Below are 10,692 nucleotides of genomic sequence, written 5' to 3' on the forward strand. Positions count from 1 at the left end.
GGTGAGAGGGCCGTGGAAGAAGGGGGCCCAGGGAGGCTGCAAAGCTGTCAAGTAGCATTATTTCTTCCTGGTCTGAGCCTCGTCAACAAGCCTGCTTGGTCTCTGGGGCAGATCCTAGCTGCGGTGTGTAGTGGAGAACTCAAGGGCAGGAGGGAAGGGCTTTGAACTCTGGTTCTTACCTCCACTCCCTTTGGTGTGGGGGCCCAGGTCACCGCTGTGTCCCCTGCCCACCAGCAGAATCTTTGGCTTCTTCACAGGAGTGGAGCTGCTCCCGGGCTCTGAGCTCCTACCCAGGAGACTTCAGTTGAGGTACTGCACCCCACACGCCTCCGTTTCAGCCATTTTTTGTTTGCTGTCAAAAAAAAAAAAAAGGCATCCTTTAATTCATTTCTTCAACAAATTGTATATTGAGCTTCTATGTGCCCTACGCCGCCAATCTGATAAATGTCAGGATAGGCACGCCGGAAGCACTGTGTAAGTGTTTTACGTACCTGAAGTTACTGCGTCGGCGCACGGCCCTGGGATGAAGGTGCTATTATCCCCCATCTTCCAGGAAGCAGACTCGGCAAAGCTGAGTTCCCAGGGTCGTCCTAGAGCTGGTACTGGAGGGTCGGGTTCAAATCCTATCATGGCTCCTAGTCTTACCAAAGAGATACTTTTAGACTAATAATTGCTAGACAGAAAAATAACACGGAGGGCTGCCTGGGCGGCACGGTCAGTTAGGCATCCGGTTCTTGGTTTTGGCTGGGGTCATGATCTCAGGGTCGTGGGATCGAGCCCTGCATCAGGCTCCAAGCTCGGCATGGAGTCTGCTTGGGTTTCTGTGTTCCTCTCCCTCTGCCCCTCCTGCTTGTTCTTTCTCTCAAATAAATCTTAAAACACACACACACACACACGAAGATGTGAGAGGTTGGGGGCTACAAATGATTGAAGGTGAAGGAAGGTACATATTTGACTCCTAGAAGGGTACAGCTCCATGAGTTTCCATATCAGCACACACCCAGGTCAAGAAGCAGAACCTTTCTAGCACCCCAGGATGGGCCTCCTTTCCAGCTAACTCTCACACTACTGTGTTTTTTGTAACTGTTGCACTCTCAGCCTGGACCACATCCTCCTTTCTCACCTTTCGGCCTATTGTTCTTCCCCAAATGCTCCCACACGCACGCACACTCAGGTGGGAGACACACCCTGGTGTCTGCTAACAGAACCCTGAGCACAGGGTGCCCCCTTCTCCTTTCTGTCTCCTCATCTGCCTTCCCACTGGGTTGTGAGCTCCTGGAGACAACAGATAGTATCTTTGTGGTCTCTGGGTCTCCATCACCCCACATCCCCTCGACCTTAGTACATGGTAGTGGATAGATGGTAGGGGCGAGGCTGATTTGGCCACTGCCATTTCATAGGGCACTGAATTTTGGCTTCCTACTCTGCCAGCCATTCATCCATCCTTCAAGGCTCAAAATGGATTTGGCCCCTCTAGTGCCCCTAGCGCTGGGGACAACCCCCATCATCCCTTGGATCTCGTAAGTGCTTCCAAGGCTGAGGTGATGAATGACTCATGAAATTCTGTATCCCAATGCCTACAACAGTGATCAACACAAAATAAATGCCTAATAAGTGTCTGTTGGACAGAAAGGAACAGCCTCCTCTTAGGGAGGGGTGAAGATGAGGTGAGATGATGCCAGGCAAAGTGCCATCCCCAGTAAGATCGGGGATGCAGGGAGGGCTTGGCCAGGTCAGCTAGGACAACGGAACGAAGGATCGCGCAGGGGCCGCTAGGGGGCGCACTCACCACTACTAGGCGCTGTGTTGCGCCGTGTTTCGCGGCAAGGGTTTGAGCAAAGGTACACAGTCCCAGGCAGGTGGCCGGTGTGGAGCCATGGAAGCTGAGACACAGTCTCTGCTCTTCTGGAACTTACACTGTGGAGTGCAGGAAAAAGGCATGCAAATAATTTGGTTCCCAAACCTCTTGTTTCTGTGATTTTCCCAGACATCCTCTTTTCCATCCCCACCCAAGGACTCCCTTTCTCAGAACTTTCACACCTCCATTCCTTGGCACGGGCTGTTGCCTCTACCTCAAATGCCTCTTTGCCCCGGAAAGCCTCTACTTCCCTCGTGATGAAGTTCAAAAGCGTTTGCCGTTTCTCCAGCCAAAGCCCGTGGGGACCCTCTCCATCCTCCCACGCGGCGAACAGCTCTGCGGCACGCACACGGCCCGTGGTACTACATGTCTGCCCTCATCTGGGGGAGGCTCCTTGGGGAGGGCTGGGGATCGGGACTTTTTTTTTTCTTTTCCTAAGTTCCTTCATTTAAGTAATCTCTATACTCAATCTCTATACCCACCACCCCGAGATCAAGAGTCACGTGTTCCTCTGACTGAGCCAGCCAGGCGCCCGGGGGAGGAAATCTTATTTACCTCAGTATCCCCCATGCCAGGCCCTGCTTGTGGATACAAGGTGCCTAAGAAATGGCTGTTGAAAAAAGCAGAGGCTGGTCAAGCCATGGAAATTAAAAGGGAGATTGAGAAATGGCTTCATGGAGGAGTTAATAAAAAGAGATGAGCAGGTGGCGTGGGTGTTCCAGGCACAACAAAATCATAGTGAGCAAAAGCCAGGCAGTGACGATCATGGGTCTTGTTTTGATTGGGGACCGACAAGCTGCTCAGTTTGACTCAAGCCCTGAGAGGGAAAGCCGGGAGCTTGACGGGTGGAGGCAATGTTGGTGAGTATGTTGGTGAAGATGGATTTGAGCAGGGGAAGGAGAAATTCAAACTCAGCTTTGAGTGGTTAGGTAAGCAGGCCCTATCACTAGAGGTCGCACCACAGGAGAGGGAAAGGGAGAAAGGCGCACCAAGTAAATTAGGGTAAGCTGGGCAAAGTACGTTAGATGTGCAGTAAAGGCTAGTCGAAAAGTTGCACGCTGGCAGCCAATCATGCTTTGACACAAACAGCGGTTTAATTTAATTAGTTACTAACATTTAAAGAGTCAGAAAAATTCATTTTTTAAAAATCCACTTTTCTAGCTTTTTGTGAAAACTTGGGAGGCTGGCAATCTGGGGCCCACATTCCTACAGCAATGCAGGTGTTGAGTTTGGGTCCTCTTGAGCTGGGCAGGCACTAACCCATCCAAAGCCCCCACCCAGCCTGCCACTCCCAGCATTCATTCAACTTTGGGACCTCCATCATTTTATCCCTTCTAACCCAACCTGTCTTCCCCTATTGGGGAGTTTTCCCTAAAATTTATTGGTCCCAACAGTTCAAATAAACACTGACAAAACTGGGTTGTTTCTCCCAAACTCATCCCTGCCCACTTAAACAAACAGCCCTGAATGAGGAGTGGTTTGCCCTATTGCACAAGACCACTCCCTTCCCCACCCAACTGTTAGACTACAGCCTGGGAAGGCATTTTTCAGCTCCCCTTGGGGGGGGTTGTTGTCAATAGCACTATCTGATAGCCCTAAACCCAGAAGGCCACGTTGGGGGGCAGGTGGAGAGGGGTGGCCCAGACTCTCCCACAGGCTCCCTCAGAGTGCCTGCCTTTTCTAACCCCCAACTGCAGGGGCACCTGGGGGTTCTATCAGGGGAACCCGGAACCAGGATGACCAAGAAAATAAACTGAGAAAGAACTCAAGAGGCTCCTTGTGGTGGGGTTTAAAAAAAGTGGGGTGCTATATGTTTAGGACAACAAAACAAAACTGGAAAAGGGTATTTACCCAAATCTTCCCTCTCATTGATAAAAATTACAGGTGATTGGGGCGCCTGGGTGCTCAGTCGGTTAAGCGTCTGCCTTAGGCTCAAGTCATGATCCCAGGGTCCTGGGTTCGAGCCCCACATCGAGCTCCTTGCTCGGTGGAGAGCCTGCTTTTCCCTCTCCCTCTGCCTGCCGCTCCCCCGCTTGTGCTCTCTCTCTGTGTCAAATAAATAAAATCTTTTTGGAAAAAAAGACAAAAAATTACAGGTGGGGGGCGTCTGGGGGGCGCAGTCGTTAAGCGTCTGCCTTCGGCTCAGGGCGTGATCCCGGCGTTATGGGATCGAGCCCCACATCAGGCTCCACTGCCATGAGCCTGCTTCTTCCTCTCCCACTCCCCCTGCTTGTGTTCCCTCTCTCGCTGGCTGTCTTTGTCAACCAAATAAATAAAATCTTAAAAAAAAAAAAAATTACAGGTGGTTTCCATTTTCTTTTTGTCAGCCTGCATTTTCTAAATTTTCAATGATAAATACCTATTGCTTTTGTAATAAGAAAAAGTTATTCTTTTGAAAAAGTATTCAGATATATTCCAGTAAGAAACAAACCATGCAATGGGATGGAGAGAGTGGGGAGGGAAAAGAGAGCTTCTAAGATCTGGGGAAGGGAGATGCTGCAAGACTCGTTAGCTGGAGTATGCAGAGGGAGAAACTGAGTCAGTGGACCCTTCAGGTTTTCTGTCTTTGGAGCCCGGGTGGGTGGCAGTGCCGCCAGCAGAAATGGGATCGCGTGCGAGGGGCAGCATTGAGAGAACCAAAGGAAAGGTGAGGGGCCCCCAGGGACCAGAAGGAGACTGGTTTTATTGATTTTATTGTTGGTTACTTAGTTTTTGTTTGCTTATGCCTGGCCTTCCTGAGGAAGGATTTAAAGGCAGCTTAAAAGGATCTATAAAGTATGAGATAACATGAGTATAAAGTAGGAAGAAGACAAAAAAGAGCAAAAAGGAACATCTAAAAAGGCCAGGAATGGGGCACCTGGGTGGCTCAGTTGGTTAAGCGTCTGCCTTCAGCTCAGGTCATGATCTCAGGGTCCTGGGGTCAAGTGCCGCTTCGGGCTCCCTGCTCAACGGGGAGTCTGCTTCTCCCCCTCCCTCTGTCTACCCCTCTGCCTACTTGTGTGCTCTCTCTGTCAAATAAATAAATAAACAAATAAACAAATAAATAGGCCAGGAACAAGGCAAAAACATACGAGTTTTGTCGTCTTTGGGCCACGGTCAGCTCTGCGTGCTCCCAGCTGTCGGTGCACCCTGGCGAGGCCCCAGCACTCCCGCCGTGAGGGTCTGCATTTGGGAGTAGGCTGGATAGGGGGCAATGGAGGGGTGGGAGATTGCTGGGAGAGAGAAACACTCTGAACCCAAAGACAGAGCCTCTGCTTGCAGGGAGAAGACCCAGAGGAGCAACGGTTGGAGGAGTAGTTGGGGGGGTGGCAGGAGACCCGGAAGGGAGCGGTTCAAAGGTGAGGAGTTTCAAAGCTCGCCAGGGGCAGGAAGGAGCCAACTGAGGAGAGGAGCCAGGTGGAAACCTGATGAAGGCCGTAGTGGAGGCGAGGGCGGGGGTGGGAGCAGTTGCAGGTGTAGTGAGGAAGGGGACAGAGCCAGCACCCTTTCCACAGTCAGCTGTGGGAGGAAGAGAGGCCTGTGCCAGATTTTAAGCATGGAGGGAGAGGCTGAAGGTATAGGGTGAACCAAACACTGACGGAGTATGACAGATTATACACTGCTGACTCACTAACTCACTTGGGGTTGTCTTCCTAGCAGATTTTCTGTGACCCCCTTCCCTTCTCCCAAATGATCCCTTTGGCAACCAGTTCAGGACTTCGGTTAATCAGACTGACCAGGGTTAGTCTGCGGCCCCCAAAGAGGAGTCCATCGTAGTCTATGTAAAACAAAGGACTAGATGACAAGGTCCTCTCTATCTCCCAAACCATGATGGTGGCCTCTGGTTATAGGATCCCTGAGTGCAGAGCTGAGGGAGGCTGTCAGAGTCAAGTTGTTGAGGCCCAGAGAGGGGCAGTGACTGGCCCAAGGTCACACAGCCAGTGGTTGGGGACAGAGCTAAGCCAGTATTCCTGAGCCCCAAACTTTTTGCTCTGACATCATCTTCTCCAGACGACCAGACTCCTCGTTTTGGTTTTTGTCCTTTCTCAGGAAGTGGGACAAAGGAGCCAGGAGCCAGGCCAAGAAGTTGTCAGGGCTGGTCCCAAGCCCCAGGATGCTGGGAACCCAAGGTCCACACCCATGTAAACACGGGCCAGCACTGATACCTCTTACTTGGCTCTCAATAGCTTCCTCCAAATCAGCTCCCCGCTATTATCTTGCTTATCCCCGCAGGTCTCCTGGGAGCCAGGGAGGGGCAGAAAGTATTACCCCCACTTTACAACAGAGAGAAACTCAGACAAGGAGGAAGGCAGTAATTTGCCCTAAGTCGCCCAGCAAGTCAGGGATGGGACTGAAACAGGAGGCCCTATGGCAGGTGGGGTGGTCAGCAGAGCACATGGCCCACTGGGCAGTGGTGGGGTGGTGCCCCAGGAACCAAGAGTTCCCTGTCTCACCAGAACAGTGATCTCACTGTCCCCAGAGGAAGACCTCTGGGGACAGGATCTGCTTGCTCCCCAACTGGCACAGGGTCCTGGAGAGAGGGAGCAAATGGGCAGAGGCAGCAGAACATGGCCACAGGTCTGAGGGAGGAAGTCATCATGGGTCAGGCGTCCCTGGGTAGGGTCTGTGCTGGCTGATTTTCTGCCCGTTTCAAGTGGCCCCAGGGAACCTCTATGGCCCCACTGGGCCCAAGGGCTCCCCTGATGCCCCTCACTGCCAAGGGGCCAGAGAGTCATCTAGACACCTGGGGAGAGAGGCAGATTGGTGGTGAGGGTCAAGGAGGCCCTCCTTGCTGATGACAACGACTGGCTCTGCCTTCCAAAGGGGTTACAAGTAGGGTGACCATAAGAACAGGTGATTAATAGAGCTCCCATTCAATCTCAAAAATATCCTGAACCTGACAATGAATTTCGTGATCATCCCTGTTACGGGACAAATCCTCTGTTCAGTGGAAAAAGTCTTGAAAATGTTCCACAAGGAGGGCAGGCCTGGTTCAGTGCTGACATCTCTCCCCACATCCAGCCCTGTCTCCCTCTGACCCACTCCCCAGCCCAGGACAACCGAATCTGTCCCAGAAACCACGACTCCCAGCTCTGCCCTCTAAATCATTTCTAGGGCTAGTGGGGCAGAAACCTAGAGCCCTAGGTGGCTCACTAGAAAAAGGCCTGGACCCGGGGTCGGGAAACCCAGGTCCAAGGCCCAGCTCCGGCTTCACCTTGGTCAGGGGGCTCTGTGCTTCGGTCATTTCATCTGAAAATTGGAGGTGAGGAGAAGTTCAGTTGTACGAATGGAAGGTGATAATGGAGGAGATAAGGCTGCCTCAGCATTGCTGCAATCTGGGGCAGAAAGCCTGGTTACGGGGACAGCCAGCGCTGCCCAGGAAGTCACTCCCTGCTGTTGCCACAGGGTGACTCATGTGGCCCCTCGGCTGGCTGAGTTGTGCTCACCATGGCGGATCTGGCCCGGGCCCAAGGAGGGCGCTGACAGTGCAGCCCTGCTGGGAGCCCGGTTTCCTGGCAGCCAGGTACAGTGGGCAGGTCTGACCTGTGAGAGCCGCGGTTACAAACCGCCTGGGGCCTGGGCTGGTTGCAAAAGGGGCTGGTGCTCCTGACGCAGTCTGCTTTCGGTCTCACTCACTCTCCCAAGCTGGTTCCCAGGAGAATGGGGGAGCTCAGGGAGGGTGCGTCACCCCCGCCCTGGGCACCACTCTGCTCCCAGGGGGAAAGCAAGCCAGGCACACCTCCTTCGGGTGCGCACACACTCACACACCAGCCCAGGCCCAGTGCGCACACCGGCACAAGGAAGCACATGGAGAGAGACCCCCTCACAGACCCAACAGAATTGAGCCTGGGCGCACACAAACACGTAGACACACAGCCCCCCAGAGACTAGGCCCAACCCAGATGTGCACACAGATTTGTGGATAATACACACTCCTAAGGGCAGACATCATGTGGGTGCACAGACATCCACATAGAGAGCTGTATACATCTTGCATAAGGAGAGACACCCACATTGACAGACAGAGACACACAGACTTGCACATATACGGAATTATTCAGAGTTTTGCACAAAGACAATACGCACTTTCAATATGCAAGAGCAAAAACAGGGACACGGAGAAATGTATCTGAACACAAATACACGATATACACACGCCTTGTCATCATTCAGTATTTATTGAACACCCACAGTCTGCTAGTCATGCTTCGACAGAGAGAGGCTCCCCTCAACACGAGTCATACGTACACAGAAATCCAAGCCCTCTCCGAAGAGCCACTTGGGATTATAATATGGGGTCCAGTCTCCAAACCAAAGATGAAGAACTGTTTTTCTGTAGATGGTCACCAACCCATGGTGGAAAAAATAACCAAATGCCGACGTAGTATCATTTATAATAGAAGAAAAAGCTAAAGGAAAACTACCTCAATGCTTCCAAATCGGGATCTAGTTAAAGAAATTATGGTCAGGGTGAAATAGTAAGCAAATATACACATACGGTTACAGCCTCTGGTCAGAGTTTATAATGACATGAAAAACACTGTTAAAATTTTATTTATTGGGGTGCCTGGCTGGCTCAGTCGGTGGAGCATGCAACTCTTGGTCTCGGGGTCGTGAGTTCCAGGCCCACACTGGGCATGGAGCCTACTTTAAAAATAATAATAGGGGTGTCTGGGTGGCTCAGTTGGTTGAGCAACTGACTCTTGATTTTGGCTCAGGTCATGATCTCAGGGTCGTGAGATCGAGCCCCGTGTTTGGCTCTGAGATGGGCGTGGAGTCTGCCTGAGATTCTCTCTCCTTCTGCCACTTATGTGCACTCTCTCTTTCTCTCTAAATAAATAATCTTTAAAAAAAAAATACTACTAATATTTTTAAAGTATTTTAAAAATATTTATTTATTTTTAAAGATTTTACTTTTTTTTTTTAAGATTTATTTCTTTTAGAGAGAGAGAGAGCACATGAGCAGGGGGAGGGGCAGAGGGAGAGGGACGAGCAGACTCCCCACTGACCATGGAGCTGGATGAGGGTCTCGATCCCAGGACCCTGAGCTCATGACCTGAGCCGAAATCAAGAGGCGACACTTAACTGACTGAGTCACCCAGGCACCCCTTAGAGATTTTGTTTAAAGTGATCACTATACCCTACTTGGGGCTTATGACCCCGAGATCAAGAGTTGCATGCTTTACCAACTGAGTGAGCCAGGTGCCCCTGTTAAAATTTTAAATGACAAAAAACCAAAAAATATAAAATTATATATACAGCATGATCACAAAAAAAAAATTCAAAAATATGCATAGGAGAACAGGCTGGAAGGAAGTATATCAAAATGTTACTATTGATTATCTTTGGGAGTTAAGACTATTACTAAATTTTTAATCTTCTAGTTCTTCGGATTTTCTAATTTTTCTATGAGTATTTATTATGGGAAAAATAAAACATTTTAAAAATCAGCTAAGGTTTGGTTACACAGACATTAAAAACAATTTACATCCATCAGGCCATGTAAGAATGTAGATATAAGAAACATACAATTTTGTCTGATTAATATAATCAATATCCTTTTAAATTTAAATTCAAGAATGGAGAGAGGGCGGAAAAAGGCAAAGGAAAGAAAGATAAACTAGATATTATAGAGAGAAACAGAAGCAGAGCAAGTTGGTGGGCTGGGAACCAGAGGTAAATTGTTCTTAGGCCTATCTCCAGGCTTCAGTGGCACGTAACTGGAGCTGAACTTGTGCCTTGGGGTCCCCTCCAGGGCTTACAGGTTGGCCTTTTATCTTAAGCACTTAAGGGCCCGCTGCAAATATTGCCTGAGCCCAGGCCCCTGCAGGAGCACAGGGGCATGAAGAGGACTTTCTACTTCGCTGGGGAGATGCAGTCTAAGTAAGTGACCAAATTCAGAGCGCCCTGCAAGTGCCAAGAGAGCAGTGTGGACACTAATACAAGTAAGAGACACTTCCTGGAAAAGGAGAGTATCCGTTAGAAGAGAAACAGGGCATGGATGGGGGGGCAATTTGCAAACTAGAGGATTTGGCAAGAGCAAAGACTTGGGAGTCAGAAGTCAAAAAATAACTGGGGATCAGGAAGTGGGATCACTGGGACCAGCGGGCCTGGTCCAGGTTGGTGTGGGATTTGAGAAGGCCCTAAATGCTAAAATGAGGGCCTGGAAATTTACTGCAGGCCCCAAGAGCTGGTCACAGTCCTGAGTCAGAGAGGTGCCAGAGGAGAGGCAGCAGCCCCAGAGGAAGTGGATGGAGTGCAGCAGGGGCAGGGATGGGGAGGGCAAGGCTGAGAGGGGTGCTGACCAGGCTTGGTGACCCAGCAGAAGAGGAAACATAGTGACATGGATGTGCTGGGACCATCAGAGAATCAAGGAAGAAGCCGGAAGTGGGGAGCCTCAGAGATGGCCTTTAGACTTCCGCCCCCTACTCATGGCACCTCTAAGGCCCCCTGAAGCAGTTTGACAACCTCTAATCCAGAATTCCAAGTCTTTCATTTTGCAAATGAGGAAACTGAGGCACACCGAAGGAAAATTATTTGCCTGAGGTCATGGTTGATGGCAGAGTCTGAACTTGAACCCAGGTCTCTCCCCCTGGGCAGGGGGTAGTGTGTTGGGCTGGGTTGAGGTAAAATAGGCTGTGGAGCTGGGGTGTGAGACCCTCCCCCCAGGACCTGGCTGCAGTGGTGCAGCTCCAGCCCCTCTACCTCAGGGGCGAGGGGACAAAGGAAGACGAGATGGCTGGAGCTCTGGGGGATGGGCCCTAGTGGGACGGGAGCTGGACAGTCTTGGCTAAAACTAAATTTGGGGATTATCTCAGGTTTCACTTGGCTAGGATTTCTGTCCCTCGGCCCTG

The sequence above is a fragment of the Ursus maritimus genome, unplaced genomic scaffold (genome assembly GCF_017311325.1).
Source record: "Ursus maritimus isolate PB19 unplaced genomic scaffold, ASM1731132v1 scaffold_35, whole genome shotgun sequence".
NCBI lineage: Eukaryota > Metazoa > Chordata > Mammalia > Carnivora > Ursidae > Ursus > Ursus maritimus.